The sequence below is a fragment of the Castor canadensis genome, chromosome 8 (genome assembly GCF_047511655.1).
Source record: "Castor canadensis chromosome 8, mCasCan1.hap1v2, whole genome shotgun sequence".
In the NCBI taxonomy this organism is placed as follows: domain Eukaryota; kingdom Metazoa; phylum Chordata; class Mammalia; order Rodentia; family Castoridae; genus Castor; species Castor canadensis.
The window spans coordinates 132,222,656-132,241,907 of NC_133393.1; the positions used below are offsets into that span (position 1 = coordinate 132,222,656).

Sequence of the window (19,252 nt, forward strand, 5' to 3'; positions counted from 1 at the left end):
CACATAAAAAGCTGCACTAACGTTTATACCACCTTTATTCCTAATTGCCAAAATTTGGAAGCAAATGAGGATTCTCTCCAAAAGTGAATGAGAATACTCTCCATAGTATGCCCATATAGCAGAATATTCAGCATTAAAAAGGAATAAGCTATCAAGCCATGAAAGATATGGAGGAAAAGTAATAAGTTTTAGAGCCATGAAAAGACATGAAGGAACCTTACATACATGCTAAGTGAAGCCAGCCTGAAAAGACTGAAAAGATTCCAACTATATGACATTCAGGACAAAAATAAAACTAAGAAGACAATAAAAAGATCAGTGAACTGGAGACAACAGAGGATTTTTAGAGGAGTGAAACTATTCCATATAACATTATAATGGTAGATATATACCTATAAGCAACTGTCAAACCCTACAGCATGTATAACATCAACAGTGAAACTAAATGTAAATTGCAGACTTTGGTTAATAATAATGTGTAATGCAGACCCATCAGTTGTAACCAATGTACCACTCTGGTATGGGATACTGATAATAGGGGAAGTTATGTGTGTACAGAGACAGAATATATGGGAACCCTCAGTACTTTTTAATCAATTTAACTAGAGTCTAAAACTTCCTAGAGAAGTTAAATCCTTCCTAGAGAAGGATTTTGGAGACTTTTATTATAAAGAATTAAAAAGAAAGTAAATACTTTAGGCTTTTAGACCATTTATGTCTTTGGTCATATCATATCTGTTCACTTCATATTTCTGAGCTCCTAATATGTGTTCATGGCTGTTTAAGGTGTGGATGTTATAAAGATATAAGGTATATTTCTTGCCATGGAGAAAGTTACTCTACATGTGTTACATGCACTACAATGTAAGACAAAAAAGAAAATTAATTATGTGTTTGGGAGAATCAGTACTTCACAGAGGAAGTAATGTATTATTTAGCTGTTTTGGTTTTTTTGTGAGACAAAGTCTCACTATGTTGTCCAGACTGGTCTCTGAACTCCTGGACTCAACTGATCCTCCCATCTCAGCTGCTGAGTGCAAGGATTACAGATGCACACTACTGCAGACTTGAACAGTGCTTTCAGGGCTGAACAGGAACTCACTAGACCAGAATGCAGAGATATGGGTCACCATTTAATGCCATTTTGGTCTCAATTTTTTTCCTATCTATCTGTATTCAGAAAATGAGGTTTCCAGACTATTGTGAGCTAAATGCCACCCACCAAAATATGTACCACTTTCTAATCCCTGGATGCTATGAATATTACCTTATACAATAAAAGATGTGATTAAGAATCCTAAGAGGAGACACCCTGGATTGTTAAGGGTGAGCCCTAAATGCAATCACATATATCTTTGTAAGTGAGGAGGAAGAGAGAGTTTTGAGACTGAAGAGGAGGCAGAGTGTGGAAACGTAACCATAAAACAAGAAATGCCTGGAGTCACAAGAAGCTAGAGGACGCAAGGAAAGGATTTCTCCCCTAGAGCCTTTTGGACGGAATGTGGCAATGCCAACAACTTGATCTCAGACTTCTAATCTCTAAAACTGTGAGGGAGTAAAATTTGGGTGTTTGCTTTTTTTTAAGTACATAATTTGTTAGAGCAGTCAAGGTCATTAATACACTGGAGTTTCTCTCCTATTTATTACTGATAATGAATTTTACCCAAATTCAAAATCTGTACTACAATTTAAAATCAGTATCAGTCAATATATAGCTATCAGTTAATCAGATAGATACCTAAACATATACTGGACACATGAAATACACAATATTTTAAAAATCCTATTATGCAGAGTTTACCAAATAAACATATTTATAATGCAATTTTTTTAAATTAAGCACATAATTCAAACCATAAGAAGAAAAAAAAGTGAAACATTATCTTGGTCAGCTTCTTTATCAGTAAGCAGAGTGCCTCTGAAAAGCAACTTTAAAAGCACCAGCACAACCCTAATTCAAATTCTTTCTCTTCCCTTCTTTGCAACTATTCGGATCCAACAGTCACACCCACATGTCCTTCCTACCACTTTTGACCAATACCAGTTCTACATATGACATTTTCTTCTGTATAGGCACTGAATTTCTTGAGCACTGAATGGCACAATGTCTGCCCAAAAAGTATGGTAATTCAAAATACTAAAAAAGCACAGCTGCTGAACTCATGGAAAGCTTCCAAAACACATTTCATCAAAAAGCTCATGTTATGCCTTTGAGCATTTCAAAACAATGCTTTAAATGCTACATCCCCCCCAAAATGAGTGCAGTTTCTTTAAAAAAATAAAAAATAAAAAAATCTAGTGATAACCTGCATCAGGCATTTACTTCACTTATAAACATTAGAAATTAACTGCTTCAAAACACAGAGAAAATCCTACACTCATCATCCAACAGGATTTTCCATGGTCTTTCCAGGATATCTTGTGTACAAAAACAAGTCACATCTTGACACTCTGCCAGAACCTGAAGTGTAGCTGGGAGTAGACCCTTCAAAGCTCTGGTAATTTGCCAGGCCCCATAATTGTGATTTAGGGGGAAAAAAGAGGGTGGGGGGGGGGCAAAAGAAGAAGAAAGAAAGAAAACAGAAGAAGATATGTATTAGAGTGGTTAGCAATCAACCACCAAGCACTCTGAATTAAATTGTTATTCTATAAAATGTTATAAATATAATGTCTGCCTCTATACAGCTTAATTCTCACAAAAGAATTCTGGAAAGTAATATACAGTAATCAGTCAACTTCAAATGCTTAGTTGCAATAAATTATGAAAGTCTTTGAAAAGTTGTGATCTGAAAGGTGAAAATGACTTTAACTTCATTTCAGCGTTTCTTAGCGTAGGCTCTAGTACATAAAACATGAGCACTGAGCACCTCTGGAGGACATTCAACATGCACTGTATGAGATGCGCTAAATGTTTTATTCAGTCCCATACACATGTATAATACATTAGAAAATCTACTGATCCAACCATATATCCTGAAAAATTTTTAAATAAATCCTCACTTAATTTTATCCCCATGAGCTATAAACCTCAGTCTGAAAACATCATAAGGAAAATTAAGTATTTTTACTGTAGGTGACCCTTACATCTGTCAGAAAAGGGCTGCTGGTATGACTCAAGTGGTAAAGCGCCAGCCTACTAAGTATGAGGCCGCGAGTTCAAAATCCAGAACTACTCCACCAACAAAAAAAGAATTTGTTGAAAGAAACTAAAATTTTTCATAGCCAGAAATAGATAAATAAAAGTGACTCCCAAGACACACAGGTAATTTTTTAAATATATCTTTCTAAAAAACTGATTAAACTAGTACTTACCAAGCAGCTACTAACCATATTTACTGAATGGTCCTCTATAACAAGAGGGCATCATGGATATAAAGAAATAGACACACAATCAAGTCAAGCAGATTTCTCATCAAGAAACAGCTTGCACATATTCACAGTAATACGGATATTTTCAAAAAGCCTATTACATGCCAGACATTTTGTTAGGTACAGGGATAGAGATAAGAATAAGAAAATCTTTGTCCTCAAGGAGTTAATAATGGTCCATGGAACATATATATTGCTATAGTTTGGATGGTGAATATCATCCAAAGGTCCGTATGTTAAAGGATTGGTTCCTAGGATGTCACTACTAGGAGTTGCCTTAGGTCATTAAGGGCATGCCCCCAAGGGGGAATGTGGGACTCCCCTCGGAACCTTTCTTTTCTTTCTTTGGTTTCTTGGGCATGAGGAGACCAGTTTGCTACATCACACACTATCCAACAAAGTCCCAAAGCAACAGATCTACCCAATCATAGTCTAGAACCTCCAAAACTGGGAACCAAAATAATAAGTTATGCTGGAAAGCTAACAAATACACATATCAACCAACAACTGCTGACTGAACAAGGATGAGAGAAAATGTACTATTAAATCATTTTTGGACTGTTATAATTTCTATCACTTGCATATGCTTACCTTTTCAAAATGATAAAAAAAATTCAGAAAGTTTAATAAACATTGCAAAAGGTTATGGAAGCAGAAAGAAGAAAGCCCTAATTCTATTAGAGAAGTTGTCAAAGACTTCACAATGAAGGTAATCCTAAAATAAAACTAAGGAGGAAATACAGGGAAGAAACATTGAGTACAAGGGCATGGAGACAGAAGTTCAGAAGATTAGGAGTGCAGCCTAAAGAGGTAAAGCAGGGCCTTGAAGAACAGAGTTTATTTTTGGAAGTAAGAAACCTGATCAAAGATTTTAAAACTGCGAGTGGAGGACAGACCAGGGTGCAGTGTCAAATTTGTACTTCAGAAAAATAACTGGTTAATCCAAGATATGGATAAAAGATTTGGGGGGAAGAAAGACTAAGACAGTGAGAAAGAGTAAAGGATGCAAGACCCTGGATTCTATCCCCAGAACTGCAAGAAAAAGAGAGGCGTTGCGGGGGAAGAGCGGGGGGCGGGGGGAGCAATGAGGACCTGAACTAAGACAGTGGCAACGGGTATTCAAAGGAAGAAATAGTCTTGAATTGGGAGGCAGAAGGGAAGAGTTAACAGCTATTGATTCCCCATGCTCCCCAAAAAACAAATCAGCTAAATGTCTTTAGTTAAAAAGCTAAACAGGAAATCAGGACACTTAAAAAACAAAACACAAAAATGTAATGCAATTAAAGTGGAAAAGACTCTTTCAAAGATTACAATTACTTCAAGAACTAACCCTCTACAAGAATGAAAAATCAAGAACAACTTTTGGAAAAGCATCTTAGTAAATTGTAAACACCATCATGGTAAAATATTCAGAATATCCATCTTTCTTCCACAGGGATTTCATAAGCAGAAGGTAAATCTAAAAATTGCTCTGTAAGGAACAAAGACATAAAACGAGGATTTTATTCCTTAAATGTCCACCTGCTGCTTCTCCTCCTTATTCTTTTCTTCAAACAACTCATTTCTATAGCAACACAGTCAAGAAATTTATGTGTAGAAAGCATATGTTTGTGTAAAAATATGAGAATTCAAGAACATGAACTACTTTATTTTTCACTTTAATACAAAAGACATAATATATCTTAAAAGACAACTGAAAAAAAAAGATTTGAAACATCAAGGAAATGTAAAAATTGTACAACTTAGGGTTCATGTGTTTACATGGAAATTCTTTTTATAGATTGCAATGACACCTTGTGGCAACACTTTTCAATTATACAAACTACCTTGAAACATATTTTTACAGCAGAGACACAAGAAAACTGGTTTCAAAATAGGAAAGATCAAGACCACAATACTGGGGAGATATGAAGATATACAATAATCCATTTGGAAACTTAAAGGCAAAAATTCAAACCTTAAAAAAGTCATAATATTATGTAAGTAAAAATACCTTATAAACTGTAAATGAGACAAAAAGAAATCACGTGTAACCCAGGCAAATTTTACATTGTTGATTCCTTCACATGAGACTACTAACACATGGTTTATAAACTGTGAAAATAACTATGTCATCATTCCTTTCTAGCCAATTAATAAAATGACTGTAAACATTTCAATCTTGATTAAACTAATAATTCAGAGAGTAATTTATAATGATCTTTCATCCAGGATTTATTATGATTTGCTAAATACTAAGAAACAAAAGTTAATGTTTTAATTTTTGTATACAATCATCTTATGAATCTTTTTGAAATATTCTTCTCAACAGCTACAATATCATAATCCTTGCCATCTCTCTGACCCTTCTTACTCTCCTTTACCTGTTCCATTTCCCCTATTCACCATGAGAAGGCCTGTAAAAAAAAAAAAAAAAGTCACACTGCTCCTCTCACAGCTTCTGTTTTCTCTTCTTCCTGAATGACACACAAATATTAAACCCTTGTTCCTAACTTCTCTCCTACCTCATAACTTCAGCTGTGTTCACATATCCTATCTACAATGGAAGCTCAATGATGGGAACCTCAATGACACAGGACCCTACAATGTGGTATCTTGGCAATTGAGAAACAGTAGAAGCAAGATCGCTCTGATCATTCTCCTGATAAAAGAATTATCTGACTTTCATTTCTGAAGGTTCCAGATGATGTAAATTGATTAAATAAATTTGTATGCTTTTCTCTTGATGACTTTTTTGTTGTTATAAGAGGGTTTCAGCCATAAATCTAGGATGGATGAGGAAAAGATACTTTTTCTCCCCCAACTCAACATAATAAACTCAATAGCTTCAAATTTTCTATGTTTCCTTTAAAAAAAAAAAGTCAGTTACCACTATTTCCCTTATTTTTTAGTACACATTCATCCCGATTTATTTGCAATAAATTATCCTGCTGATTCTCCCTCATCTGTTGATTTGAATCAAACTTTTCCATATCTAGAGCCATCATGCTCTAGTGCCAAACCACAAGGTTTTCCCAGATTTCAGTCTTTGCTCATTCCTAGATGGCCTGCAAATACTCAATAGTGCAGTCTTCTCACATACTATTTTCACCATAAAAATTCTTAACATATGGTAGCCTATAAGCCCTATGAGGTCAGGGACCGGCCATGTCTATTTCATTAGTCACTGAATACCAAGACAGCAAGCTCAGATATGTACAGGCAGCTAAAAACCATAAGCCAATGAAGTTACTGGGTGGAAAAACGAAAGCAGTTGGCAACTGAAGCAGTAGGGAGTGATTGGGACTGACCAGCTGAAGGCTGCTATGAACAGCTGATTATCTCCTATGCACTCTGATTTATCTAGGAAAGCCAGACAATCTGGATTTTTATAGGAACACCACAAATCCCTGATCTGTATCCAGCTCACAAGTCTGGTACCTGTTAAGTACTAATAGCAATAAAGTTGTACAAGCAGCCCTGTATGCCAAGCACTGTTCCAGACACATTACATGCATTAATGCTTTTAATCCTCACGGCAACCATGGGAGACAGGTATTACCACCCTTTGTTTCCATATGCAGGAAGTGAAACTCTGAGATGTTAGGTAACCTGACTAACGTCACACAGATAGGAAATGGAGCCAGGCAGCCCAGCCCAGAGCTGGTGCTTTTAACCTCTGTGTTCTAGTTCCTAAAAAACAAACCAGCCTCATAGGAAGGTACACCTATGTAAGAGGTAGGAATGAAGCTCAGTTGACCAAAGATTCTGTTTGAAATAAAAGCTGGGCACCAGTGGCTCACATCTGTAATCTTAACTATTTAGGAGGCAAAGATCAGGAAGATCACCCATCAAAGCCAGCCCAGGCAAATAGTTCAAGAGACCCTATCTCAGAAAAACCCAATGCACAAACAGGGCTGATGGAGTGGCACAAGTGGTACAGTGTCTGCCTAGCAAGACCCTGAGTTTAAACCCTAGTACCACCAAAATAAAAAAAGAAGTTAGATGCCACCTCTGTCTTATGCAAGCTGCCAAAAAGAATTCTGGGGTAACCATTGTTCTCACTTATGATGGTGAGACTGGCATCCTGCCCCTCTTAGCTTGTGTCCTCGTTACTTTATTTTCTAACAGTGTTATTAGAATTTTATTAACAATAGTTTTTAAATGGATTTTTATAGTATTTAATATAATTAAACCACTTATGGTCAAAATTTTTTAAATATATATAAATTTTTATTTATTAGCACTCCCTTTCACTTCCCAGAGGTCTCTTCAGTTGAATAATTTTTATGGTCACCCTCCCAGTACCTAGCAGAAAACACGGTAGTACGACTATTTTTTGTTGAGTGGCAATGTATTCAAAAAGTGCTTATTAAAAAATGGAAATGGTTGTTGGATTTAAGGGAGCAGTCTTCCAGTAAGATGAAGGTAATATTCTAAGAATTGCCTTTGTGACACGTTTTAGAACCTTCGATGTGAGACTAACCTTTGTTAGTTTGGGGTTTTCATTTTTTTTTTTTTAGAGACAGAATCCCATATATGTTGTAAAAAGCATTTTCTCTGCGTATCCTTTTTTAAGACTCTTACAACATTAAGTTTTTTTAAATTTTGAAACATATTTACAAAAATTATTTTTAGTGGATTATGGTACAAATGACATCACTAGTACTTTTTAGCATGATGCAGAAAGATAACCAAAGAGACTACCTATCCCCATGCTTTGTGTACAAAATCTCTTAACAACCCTCTCCTCTATTTCGTCACATTTAAATTTCTAGGTCAAATACACAAATTAACCTACACAAATGCAAACATTTCACTTTGCTGCCCCACATGGCCCCTTTGCTGGAATCAGCTGTGTTTATTTACTTTTATAGTCCCTCACACTCATTTTTGTTTATTTTTATGACTTTATAGTTATGCCAAAATGAAATAATTTCTCAAATCTTTTCAATTAATCCTCAGATCGAGATGAGAGTCAACCCTAAAATCCTACAGTCTGAAGAATCATGAAACTATATTCAGAGTTTTAGTTACTCTAAAAGTCTCAGTAAAGAACAACTTTTGCCTTTGTACTTCACAGATTTTTGCCCTCCTTGTGTTTACTTCAACATACTTATTTATCCTAGGGAGGCAGAGACAGGAGGATCATGAGTTTGAGGCTAGCCTGGGCTAATAGTGAGAAGATATTTATCCTGCATTCTATCACTTTTCTCCTCTAACTGCTGTAGAGCTAATATAAGCTATCTTTCCAAGAAACCATGAGTTTCTCAAAGGAAAACCTACAATCCCACTTTTGTAGTCAACTCTTTATCTTCCAAACTCCTGTAAATCTTGTTAATAACAGAAAAGTTACCCAAAAAAATCTCTGTGATATGAGTTCTACTTTCCCAAAGGTTTATAATATAATTCCTGAGAAAGTCTGGAAGAGGATGTCACCAAGAACACTGTTTGGCAACCAATTACACGTGCTTTATAATAGTCATCAAAAAATGTCTTCCTAGATATAAAAAATTCTAGGCAACAGTCTGAAAATCAAAAACTTCCAAAATGAACGCATCCTTCAACATAGAAATTTCATTATTAGGAATAAATCCTAAGAGACTAATCAGAGATACACACAATTATGTTCAGCATGGATCTTCTTTATTATTCAGTAAGTGCTTACTGAGTACATTGTTCATTTATTCATTCATTCATTGGTAGTGGTGCTGAGGTTTGAAGTCAGGGCCTCCTTCAGTACCTTTTGCTTTACTTATTTTTCAAACAGGGTCTTGCATTTACCCTCTAGTCGGCCTGGAGATCCTCCTATTTACACTTCCTAGGGAGATCCTTCCTATTTACATAACTGGGTTGACACACCACCACACTCAGCTTTTATTGGTTGAGATGGGTTCTTAAGAACTTTTTGCCCAGGCTGCTCTCAAAACGTAATCCTCCCAGTCTGTCTCCAGGTTATACCACACCCTGGGCCACAAAAGAAGTTTGAAACTATAAAAAGTACGCTGTCTGATCACAATGGATTCAGTGTTCTGCAAGAGAAAGAAATCCGGAAACACATCAATTGCTGGTAAACCCCACATTTCCAAGTAATCCATGATCAAATTTTAAAAAGTCACATAGAAAACTGCTAAATATATTTTGAATTAATACAAAGCATAACATATTTCAAAATGTATAGAACACAGCCTACAGTGCTTAGAAAGAAATTTGTAGCTTTAAACTTTTGTATAAGATAAATCTAAGCTTAGGAAAGTAAATGAAAAGATCACATTAAACCAAAGCCACGGATACAAGTACAGCTCAGAAAGAAAAAATACTATCAATAAAAATCAATGAATTAGAAAACAGAAAAAGTAGTAAAAAGTGAAATAAAAAGTTGGTTCTTTGAAAGAGCAACAAAATTGACATAGCCTTAACTAGAATACCCAATAAAATGTATCAATTTAAAAATCAAAAAAGAACTATTATACCAACCTTACAGTACTTTAAAAGACATATATATAAAAAGCATTGGACTGACAGAATAGCTCAAGTGGTAAAGGATCTGCCTAGCAAGGACAAGGCCCTGAATTCAAACCCCAGTACTGCCATAAAGAAAAAGAACTTAACATTACATAAATCAACGAATTAGAGAACTTAAGTGAAAAATGAAATGAACTAATTCTTAAAGCAGAATTATCAAAACTCAAAAATAGAAACTCTGCTTAGACCTAAATCAAGCAAAGAAATTAAATTAGTAATTTTAAACCTTCCCACAAAGAAAAGCCCACATAGCTTCACTGATAAATGAATTCAAATAGTTAAAGAAGTACTAGTACTCCTTTGGAAACTATTTCAGAAAAATAGTAAAGGAAGAAAAAGTATGCATTTCATTCTCTAAGGGCAATATTGCTATGATATTAAAGACAAATAAAAGCATCTCGAGCAAAGAAACCAACAGACATACACAGATGCAAAATCCCCTAACAAAATGTAAGCAAACTATATTCAACAACAAATAGATTATACATCACCAAATTAAATTTATCTCAGAAATAATGGTTTAAGTTCCAAAGTTAATTAATATACCGTATTAATAGAATAAAAAGCTGGACAGAGATGTAGCTCAGTGGTAGAGCACCTGCCTAGCATGCTCAAGGTCCTAGGTTTGATCCCCAGAACCTAAAATAAATAATCTATGTGATCATCTCATTAGATATAGAAAAAAATTGTCAAAATTTAACACCCACTCATGATTACAGACTCTCAACCAACTAAGAACAGAAGAAAATTTCTGTAATCTAATAAAGGGCACCTATGGAGCTATAGTTACCATACTGAAGGTGAAAACCTACACGCTTTCCTCCGATGGGGAACAATGCACAGCATGTCTATGCAACATCTTACTAGAGAGTGTAGGTCACAAATTATGGCAAAAATGAGTGAACGAGTAAAGGAATAGAAAGAAGGAAGTAGAATTCTTTTATTTAGAGACATGGTCCATCTATATGTATTATGTAAAAGTCTGCAACATTTTTATATGAGCAATGAACGACTTGAAATAAGTTATTATGAAAACTCAATTGCCAACAGCATCAACAATTATAAAATTCTTTTGGAATAAATTTAATTTAATTTAATTGGAATAAATTTAATCTTTAATAAAAGTGCAAGATTTGTATGCTGAAAACTAGGAAACACTGTGAGAAATCAAATATCTAAATAAATGTAGAAACGCTGTTCATAGTTGGAACCAATTTCTCCCCCAAATCTTAATAAATCTAAGGATTTTTTGTAAAAATTGACAGGTGGATCCTTAAGTTCTATATGGAAATGTAAAGTACCTAAAATTGATTTTTAAAAAGAAAAAGTGGACAATTTATATTATCCATTTTGAAATTCGTTATAAAACAGAAATAATCAAGACATATGACATAGGGATAATAAACATACAGATGTATGAAACAGAATTAAAAGTCTGAAAATAAACTTATACACTGCTACAGTCAACAAATTTTTTACAAAGATACCAATATAATTCAAGGCAAGAGTCTTTCAACAAAGTGTTTGGACAATTCGGCAGCATATTTAAAAATAAATTTAGACCCTTAGTTTACACACACAGAGTTAATTCAATACAGATCCTGGATCTAGAACTAACCACACACACACACAAAGGAATTATGGTGACCTTGGATTAGGCAAAAAGTTCTTACGTGTAATATCAAAAGCATAAGTCTCAAAAAAACAAAAGCAAACAGACTTCATCAAAAATTTTTGTACTTCAAAAACACTACAAAAAATACAGAAAGTCAGGTCACAAACTAGGAGAGAAATCTGCAAATTATGTATCTGACGTAAAAAAACAAAAGTAAACTTTTATCCAGACATATAAAGAATTCCCTTTTGAAACACTTTAGCAGTCTGGCATGGTAGGATCATGCCTATAATCCTAGTTCGTTGAGAGGTAGCGATCAGAAAGATTGCAGCTTAACTGTCACTATGAATTCCCCTCCATAATGAATATATCCTAATAAAAAAAATTTTTTTTAAAAGAAAGAAAGAAAGAAAGACAGCAGCTTGAGGCCAGCCCTGGCTATGCACAGTGGCAGGCACCTGTCATCCTTGCTACATGGGTAAGCACAAATAGGAGGATTACAGACCAGGCTAGCCCCAGCATAAAGCAAGACCGTATCTAAAAAATAACCAACACACAAAGGGCTGGTGGAATGATCCAAGTAGTAGAACACCTGCATCTAGCAAGTGTGAGGCCCTGAGTTCAAACCACTAGCACTTCTAAAATAAAAAAGTTCAATATTACCATACAACTCAAAATTCCACTCCTGGGAATCCATGCAAGAAAAACGAATACATATGTTCATACAAAGACTTATTAGGCAAATCTTTTTTTTGGTGGTGGTGGTACTGGGGTTTGAACTCAAGGCTTTGTGCTTGTGGACAGGCACTTTACTGCTTGAGTCACACTTCCAGCCTGACAAATCTTTATTGCAGCATTACTCGTAACAGACAAAAACTGGAAACAATATAAACGCCTATCATCTGATGAACACTAAAACAAAAATGTGTCATATGTATATAGAACAAAAAACGGATACATACTGCATGGATAAGCCTAAAAATCATTATGTGGAAGTCAGATGTAAGACTACTATGATGTCTGATTCCACTTACATGAAATGTCTAGAAATGACACATTTACGACAGAAAACAGACCAGTGGGAGTTAACAAAAATGTTCTGAAACTGTTTTATAAGGAATGTGTAACTCTATAAATTTACTAATAACCACTCAATTACAATGAGTGATTTTATAATATGTAAATTATAACTAAATAAAGCTACTGAAATGTGATTAGATTACTGTAATTAAGGCAGAGTTCAAGTGATGGGCAAGCAACAAGAATCTAGGCTCTTAGCCAGGCAGGCACTGGTGGTTTATACCTGTAATCCTAGTTTTGGGAGACTGAGATCAGGGGGATCAGAGTTCAAGGCCAGCCAGGTAATAAGTTCATGTGACCTTATCTCAACAAACAGCTGGGTGTGGTGGTGCAAGCAAGCTCATCCCAGTTACAGTGGGAAGCTTAAAATAGGAGGACAGAGGTCCAGGCCACCCTGGGCAAAAAGCAAAACCCTATCTCCAAAATAACTAGAGAAAAACGGCCAAAGACTCAAGCAATAGAGCTCCTGCCCCTCAAGTGCAAAGTCATGAGCTCAAACCTTAGTACCACCAAAAAACACCAACCAAACAAAAAAAAGGATCAATGCTCTAAAAGATGATGTTACTGAGCCAACTGAATTGACAATCCTAGAACCACCTATTTCCAAACTACCTGTGGGTGAAATGATAAATAAATAACCAGGAAATTTTATTTATTTACTTATTTGCAGAGGTGCTAGGTATTAAGTGCAGGACTTCATAAAAATGTCCTGGGCCAAGGACACAGCTTAGTATGTACAAGGGCCTAGATTCCATTCCCAACATCACACACACACACACACACACACACACACACACACTCACACTCACACACACACACACACACACACACACACTATCCTCATAAAAAAAGTATCAACAATTCTGAGGAATACAAGAACATGTTTTTATTGTAGAAAATTTGGAATATCATTCATGTAGGAAGTATCAAAGGCAGGAGTTATGGTGGGTCTTAAAGAAGTCTTTAAGAAGAGCACAAGAGGATGATTTTAATCCCCAGTACCACCAAATTATGTACATAAATATGTAAGTAGGGGGAGAGAAGGGGAGGAAAAGAAAGGTATGCAGTTCAGTAGAAGAATCTGTAACAACTGAATGGATGAAAATCATTTAAAGAATGTCCACTATGACTGAGTCAGGCATTTAAACTTTGACTCTATGCAACTCTAGTGAAAAGAAAAGTATTTCACATACAAAGATAATGATGAACAAAAAATTAAGTAACTGAAAAGTCAAGTAGCTAGTAAATTTTTACAGCCAAGATTTTAATCTTTGACTCAGCTTTCAGGCTCCAAACTCTTTCCTCTGTTTTCCTGCTAACCAAATGCTTTATCTGCCATTTACAATTTCACATCTTTGTAAAAGACATCTTTCTATAGATGGTTTTACAGTGATAGTGCTACAGTGTCAAAGTTCCTTGAGCAACAATTTCAATCAACAAACTAAATGTGATATACACAGTTCTCATGGCTTCTAAGACATCATCCTTCTCTGGTTTTCTCCCTACTCTTCTTCCAACCATTACATTCTGATATTCACCTTTTCCTAAGTCTCCATTCTCTTTATGAATGCCATCTACATCCAGGACCTCAACTACCACTATTGCTCATGACTCCTTATTCTGTTTCTCACTCCAAGAAACTTTTCCTCAACTTAGTCCCCCAGTTCAGAAAATACAATTTCTGAAAAAGGTCTCCAGAGACTTTTTGTTTTTCAAATGGGCCAAGAAAGGCTAAGTGACTCACCTAGTCAAGGATTGGTCTCCTGAATCACAATTTTCTTCCCACAAAAATCAGTGTCTACTAAATTATGTTTACTGATCTAAGTTTTCCAAGAAGCTCCAGAAGTAACACAAAGAAATTCATTTCAACTTCATCCACTCCAGCTCTGGCTGGCTTTGTCAGCTGTAGCGAACTCTAATGTGAATTATTACTTAACAGCTTTTCTGCACAGAATAACTTTTAGTTGAACCAGTCTTTTCACATGTCCTTCACAAACACTGTAATTTAATATCTATTTATCATATATTTGTGAAAAATAATATGCAAGAAGTTATAATTTGTCAGCACTCCAAAAAATGCTACTTAACAGTATCTGAAATATATGCCTTAAACCAAAATGTAATTGAAGTGAGAGAGATTAAATGCAAACAGTAGATATAGGCACTGCAATTTATCAGGAAAATCCCCATAGTCCCAATGCTACCGTTTTCAATGGTTGCTATGTTATACTGCAACTGTGTTACTGGGCAACAACTCAGAAGCCAGGCTGCCAAGCTCACTCAAGAAACAATTGAATCAAACCAAGATTTATGAAAGTACTCCAAGACTCAACTTCACCTTTTTATTCCTGCAACTGAAGAAACTATGTGTCATAAACAACAGATATAGGATTTATGGCAAGATTACAAAAATTACCTGGAAATTTCAAACCCATTTTGAGAATGATAATGCTTTCCAAAAGAGAATGAATAGAGTTGGTTCCTCTTAACTGTAAACTTTTAATTCAAAAGCATTTTGAAGTCACAATCTATAGAAAGCAAATAACTGGGTACTTTCTGACTTTCCTAGTTTCTTTCCTCCTGGATTACAGCTCAAATTCCAAAGAAACAGTACTAGACCCAACAGTGATCTCTTCATGATTCACAGGGTAGTCATGATAGCAAATACATGTTAATAAGCTTCAGAAAATTGCCAATTTATGAGGACCGGATGAAAATATTTACATAATTTCATAAATTAAGTCTTGATCAGGACAAGTAAGATGGAAAGGAGTAAAATGAGATAGGGAGAAAGGGATGGAAGGAAGGCGTAAAGTAGGGGAGGAGGAAAAGTCTGGAGAGACACATTTTTAAAACTAAGATTCTTCTAAGAAGAATCAGGAAATTGACCAAACTCTCCAAGTCCTCATGGGAATAGTGCCAGGATTCCTGAGGGAGTTCTAACTGCTGGTGTTATCATGGGAAATTCTCAAATATTCACACTTTCAAGGAACAGCAGCTTTCCTTTTGATTCCAATGAACCCCCACTCTTTATTCCCCTTTCTTATGGTTTACTGTTGCCCTTGCCACATCAGTCACTCCCCTTTCTAATTACTTTTACTATACTACAGAGGTGAGGAGAAAAGTAGAATTGCGTATTTGTTATCTTTAAGCAGTTATGTATCCTTTAAGAGCTGGTGTTATGCTCTTAAAGAGCTTACAATATAGTAAAGACCAAAAAATAAATAAATTAACAATATAACATAAAGCCCAAGTATTATAGATACAAATACATACTATAGGATTTCAGAGAACTTCCTATAAGGAGTTCAACCTTACAGGAAAAGTACAATTTGGGTTTTAAAAATGAAGGGAAGAAATCAGATCAGATAGGTAGAAGACATTAAGAAGGCTTTTTTTTGGTGAGACTAGTGTTTGAACTCAGAGCTTCACACTTGCAAAACAGGTGTTCTACCACTTGAACCATACTTCCAGTTCTTTCTCTTTCTTTTTTTTTTTTTTTTTTGCCATATTCGGGTTTGAACTCAGGGCCTCATGTTTGCTGAACAGGCACCCTACCACTTAAGCCACTCTGCCAGTGCAAAATTTTAACACACTTTAAAAAATTTTTTTTGGTGGTATTAAGGGTGTGAACTCAGGGCCTTACACTTGCAAAGCAAGCGCTCTACCACTTGAGCCACTCTGCTAGCCTTTAGAAGACATTAAGAGTGATACAGGAAGAAAAAGCACATGGCAGGTTTAGAACACAATGAAGAAACCAGTCTGGGCAAAGGTATCTTTTCAATAAAGAAAATGAGTCTGAAAAAGCAGGAAAAGATTATGACTGGTGTCAAGAACTTCAGTTGGGAGGGCATTTTTTACACAACTATATACAAACATTTCCTAGACGTACACACAGGCTAAACAATGTAAAAAAATTATTTACTGAAGGGTGTAGTACAGTGACTTCCACTTGTAATCTCAGCTACTTGCGAGGTAGATATCAAAAGGTTAACAGTTCAAAGCCAGCCTAGGCAAAAAGTTAGAGATCCCATTGCAACCAAAAAGCCAGAAGTAATGGTGAGCTCCTGGGGGTCCCAGTTACACAAAAAGTCAGAAGTAGAACTGAAATCACAGGCTGGTCCCAGGCAAAAATGCAAGAGCCTATCCAAAAAATAACTAAAGGAATAAAGGATGCGGCTCAAGTGGTAGGTAGAGAGCCCAGCAGGCAGGAGGCCCGGAGTTCAAACCAAGTATCACCAAAACAGACTAATATGTATAACAAAATTAAAATCAAATTTATTTACTTTAGGCAAAAAATTAGTGGGGGGGGAGTTTTGACAATTCACTAATCTTTCTGTTAAGAAATCATTATTCTAAGCTTCTTGAATTACAACTTTCCATGACAACACTAGTTTCTAATTACTTAGGACTTTTATTATACAATATGAACCATTTTTTTTTCCTTCTTTGTCTTGCCCAATTTCTGAATATTTCATTATTTCAACATCAGCATATGAGGGGAATGGTTAAAATAAAGTATACGGATTTTAGCAATACAGTAAGGATATAATGTAAACTTGAGGTTCCAATTCCCATTACTAATAGTTTGATTTCAAAGAGGTCAGCTGTCTCGCTATGTCTAAAATCTTTTCACATACTTGAAAGGCTATTGCATTCAAAAAATCGTCTTAGGGCTGATGGAGTGGCTCAAGTGCTAAAGCACCTGCCTAGCAAGTGAGGCCCTGAGTTCAAACCCCAGCACCACACAAACACACACAAAAATCCTTTTAAAGGTGCTTTGAAAACTTAACTTGCCAGGGTTTAATGAATGGAGAGTGAGGTTACTCCTAGACCAAGGCTTAAAAACTTGTAAATAATCAGTGTTTCACTCTCTCAAATGCTGCATGTACCTCTAACTGCTATTTTGCTGTTAGCTGAGAATACTCCTAATATAGTCTGCATATGTCACCTGGTTAGAAAAGAAACTACTCAAAGAGAAACACCCAGCACACTCTGTCCTAAATAATGAAAGAACAATTCAAATCCATTTGCAGCTCTCAGGAGAGTCCTGTTTGACAATGAAACTTAAAGCATTCTGGTAATTCTAAACAAAGTGTGTTGGGAATCAAACGTGACTATAAAGGTGAGTTATTAACTCTACCCACCCACAGGCTAAACTCGGGAATTTAGAGAATTCTGAGCCCACATAAGTGTAGCATCCTACACTTAATTATGTAGTTTCCTACACTCCATTTCATTATGTTCTAGTTGAATACTACACTTGTTTACCGTGATGTTGCTTAGTAACAGAAGCACTGCTTCAACACATACTCAGTTCTAGACCTACTCAAGTATTCTATATTTTATATATGATCGGATCATACATAAAAAATTCAGAACAAGGTTCTCCTGACCCTAGACATCTCTGAGATTTGAGGTAGTTTCATCATTACAAGGTACATGACCCAAAGACTTTTAAAATACGCAGCAGAGGGCACTGTCAAGAGCAAAGTGATTATCATGGTCAAAAGGTGGACACTCAGGATTTACCAAAGCATCCATTCAAGCTCAAACCACTCTAACATAGTTTAAACTGGACCTCAGTAATAATCACTGCTCAACTTGCTCCAGGCCTAGAGGGATGGGAGCACAGCTTTTCCGTCACCTGAGAAACCCGAGGTACATTGCTACACGTCAATCCGATCGCTCACTTGGCTACACAGCTACCATGCCCGGTGCACCAAAAAGCTGAGCCCGGAGCTTCACGTGCGTCTACCTCAACGGCTGCGGCACTCGGCCCCCAGCCCGTGTTTCTAACACGCGCTCCGAGTGCTATACAAGGAAAAAGCTAGAAAGGCTTCAAGAGCAGGATGCGGGGGGGAGGAGGAACCGAGGATTCCACCATTCGAACTCGACACTGTCCCCGGAAAGCGAGGTTACTTACCCCACGCACACCCGGCCCGTACAACGCGCGCCCAGGACGCTCGGCAGTGACGGGTGTTCTGACCCAGGGGACTCCTGCACAGCTGTGACCGCCGGCTCCTGCTCCACGCGGCTCGCGGAGGCATTGGAGCCGGGGAGGCCGTCCCGCCGCGGTGGTGTCAGGCCGGCCCGCCACGCCTAGCGACGTCCCCGCGGCCGCTCTCGCCGCAGGATGCAGAGGAGGGCCGAGCGGGACCCTCAGGCTCCCAAGCCTAGGGGAATCTGAGGCGTCCCAGGAAAGTCCCGGGGTGGAGCACGGCGGCAAGCCGCACTCCTCCTCGGTGGACCGGCCTTCTCAGGGGTGCCGGGCCAGCCCCGTCGCGGACTTGCAGCACACACGCCACCTTAGCCGCAGACCTGACCGCCCACCGCTCTCCAGAACACTGAGGAGCCAACTAGGTCCCGAGCGTGCGCGGCGCGCCAAGCAGGAAGTCCCGCCCCCGCCGTGACGTCACCAACGCCGCGCGCACCGGACGCGCCTAGAGCGGTTGGAAGAAGCAGGCGTGCAAACCGTTGCGGGGGCGGGTGGCATCCCAGCCGCAGTCGCTGGACCCTATGGCGCTCTGTTCCCCGAGGGTCCTGGGGCTATAGCAATTTCCCGAGTCCGAAAAAATGGAAAGTGGAGCACGGGCACTCGTCTCAAGGAGCGGTAGTGCCGCGCGTCGGAGCGCGGGAAGCAGTCTCCGGGGGGTTTCCGCTTCTCATGCCTCTGCGCCCCTT

General features: G+C 37.3%; 1 protein-coding gene across 6 annotated transcripts in view; it reads right to left on the minus strand.

Annotated features, from left to right (window-relative positions):
• Cep83 (centrosomal protein 83) overlaps positions 1–18,946 on the minus strand; it is a 110,607-nt gene extending 91,661 nt beyond the window's left edge. For 4 of the 6 annotated variants that reach the window (XR_012450952.1, XM_074084131.1, XM_074084129.1 and 1 more), the window contains exon 1: positions 18,495–18,946. The gene's annotated coding sequence lies outside the window, so the exon portion shown is untranslated. The remainder of the gene's footprint in view (positions 1–18,494) is intronic. The other 2 variants (XM_074084127.1, XM_074084128.1) reach the window with 1 other exon arrangement.
• Positions 18,947–19,252: the final 306 nt, after the last annotated feature.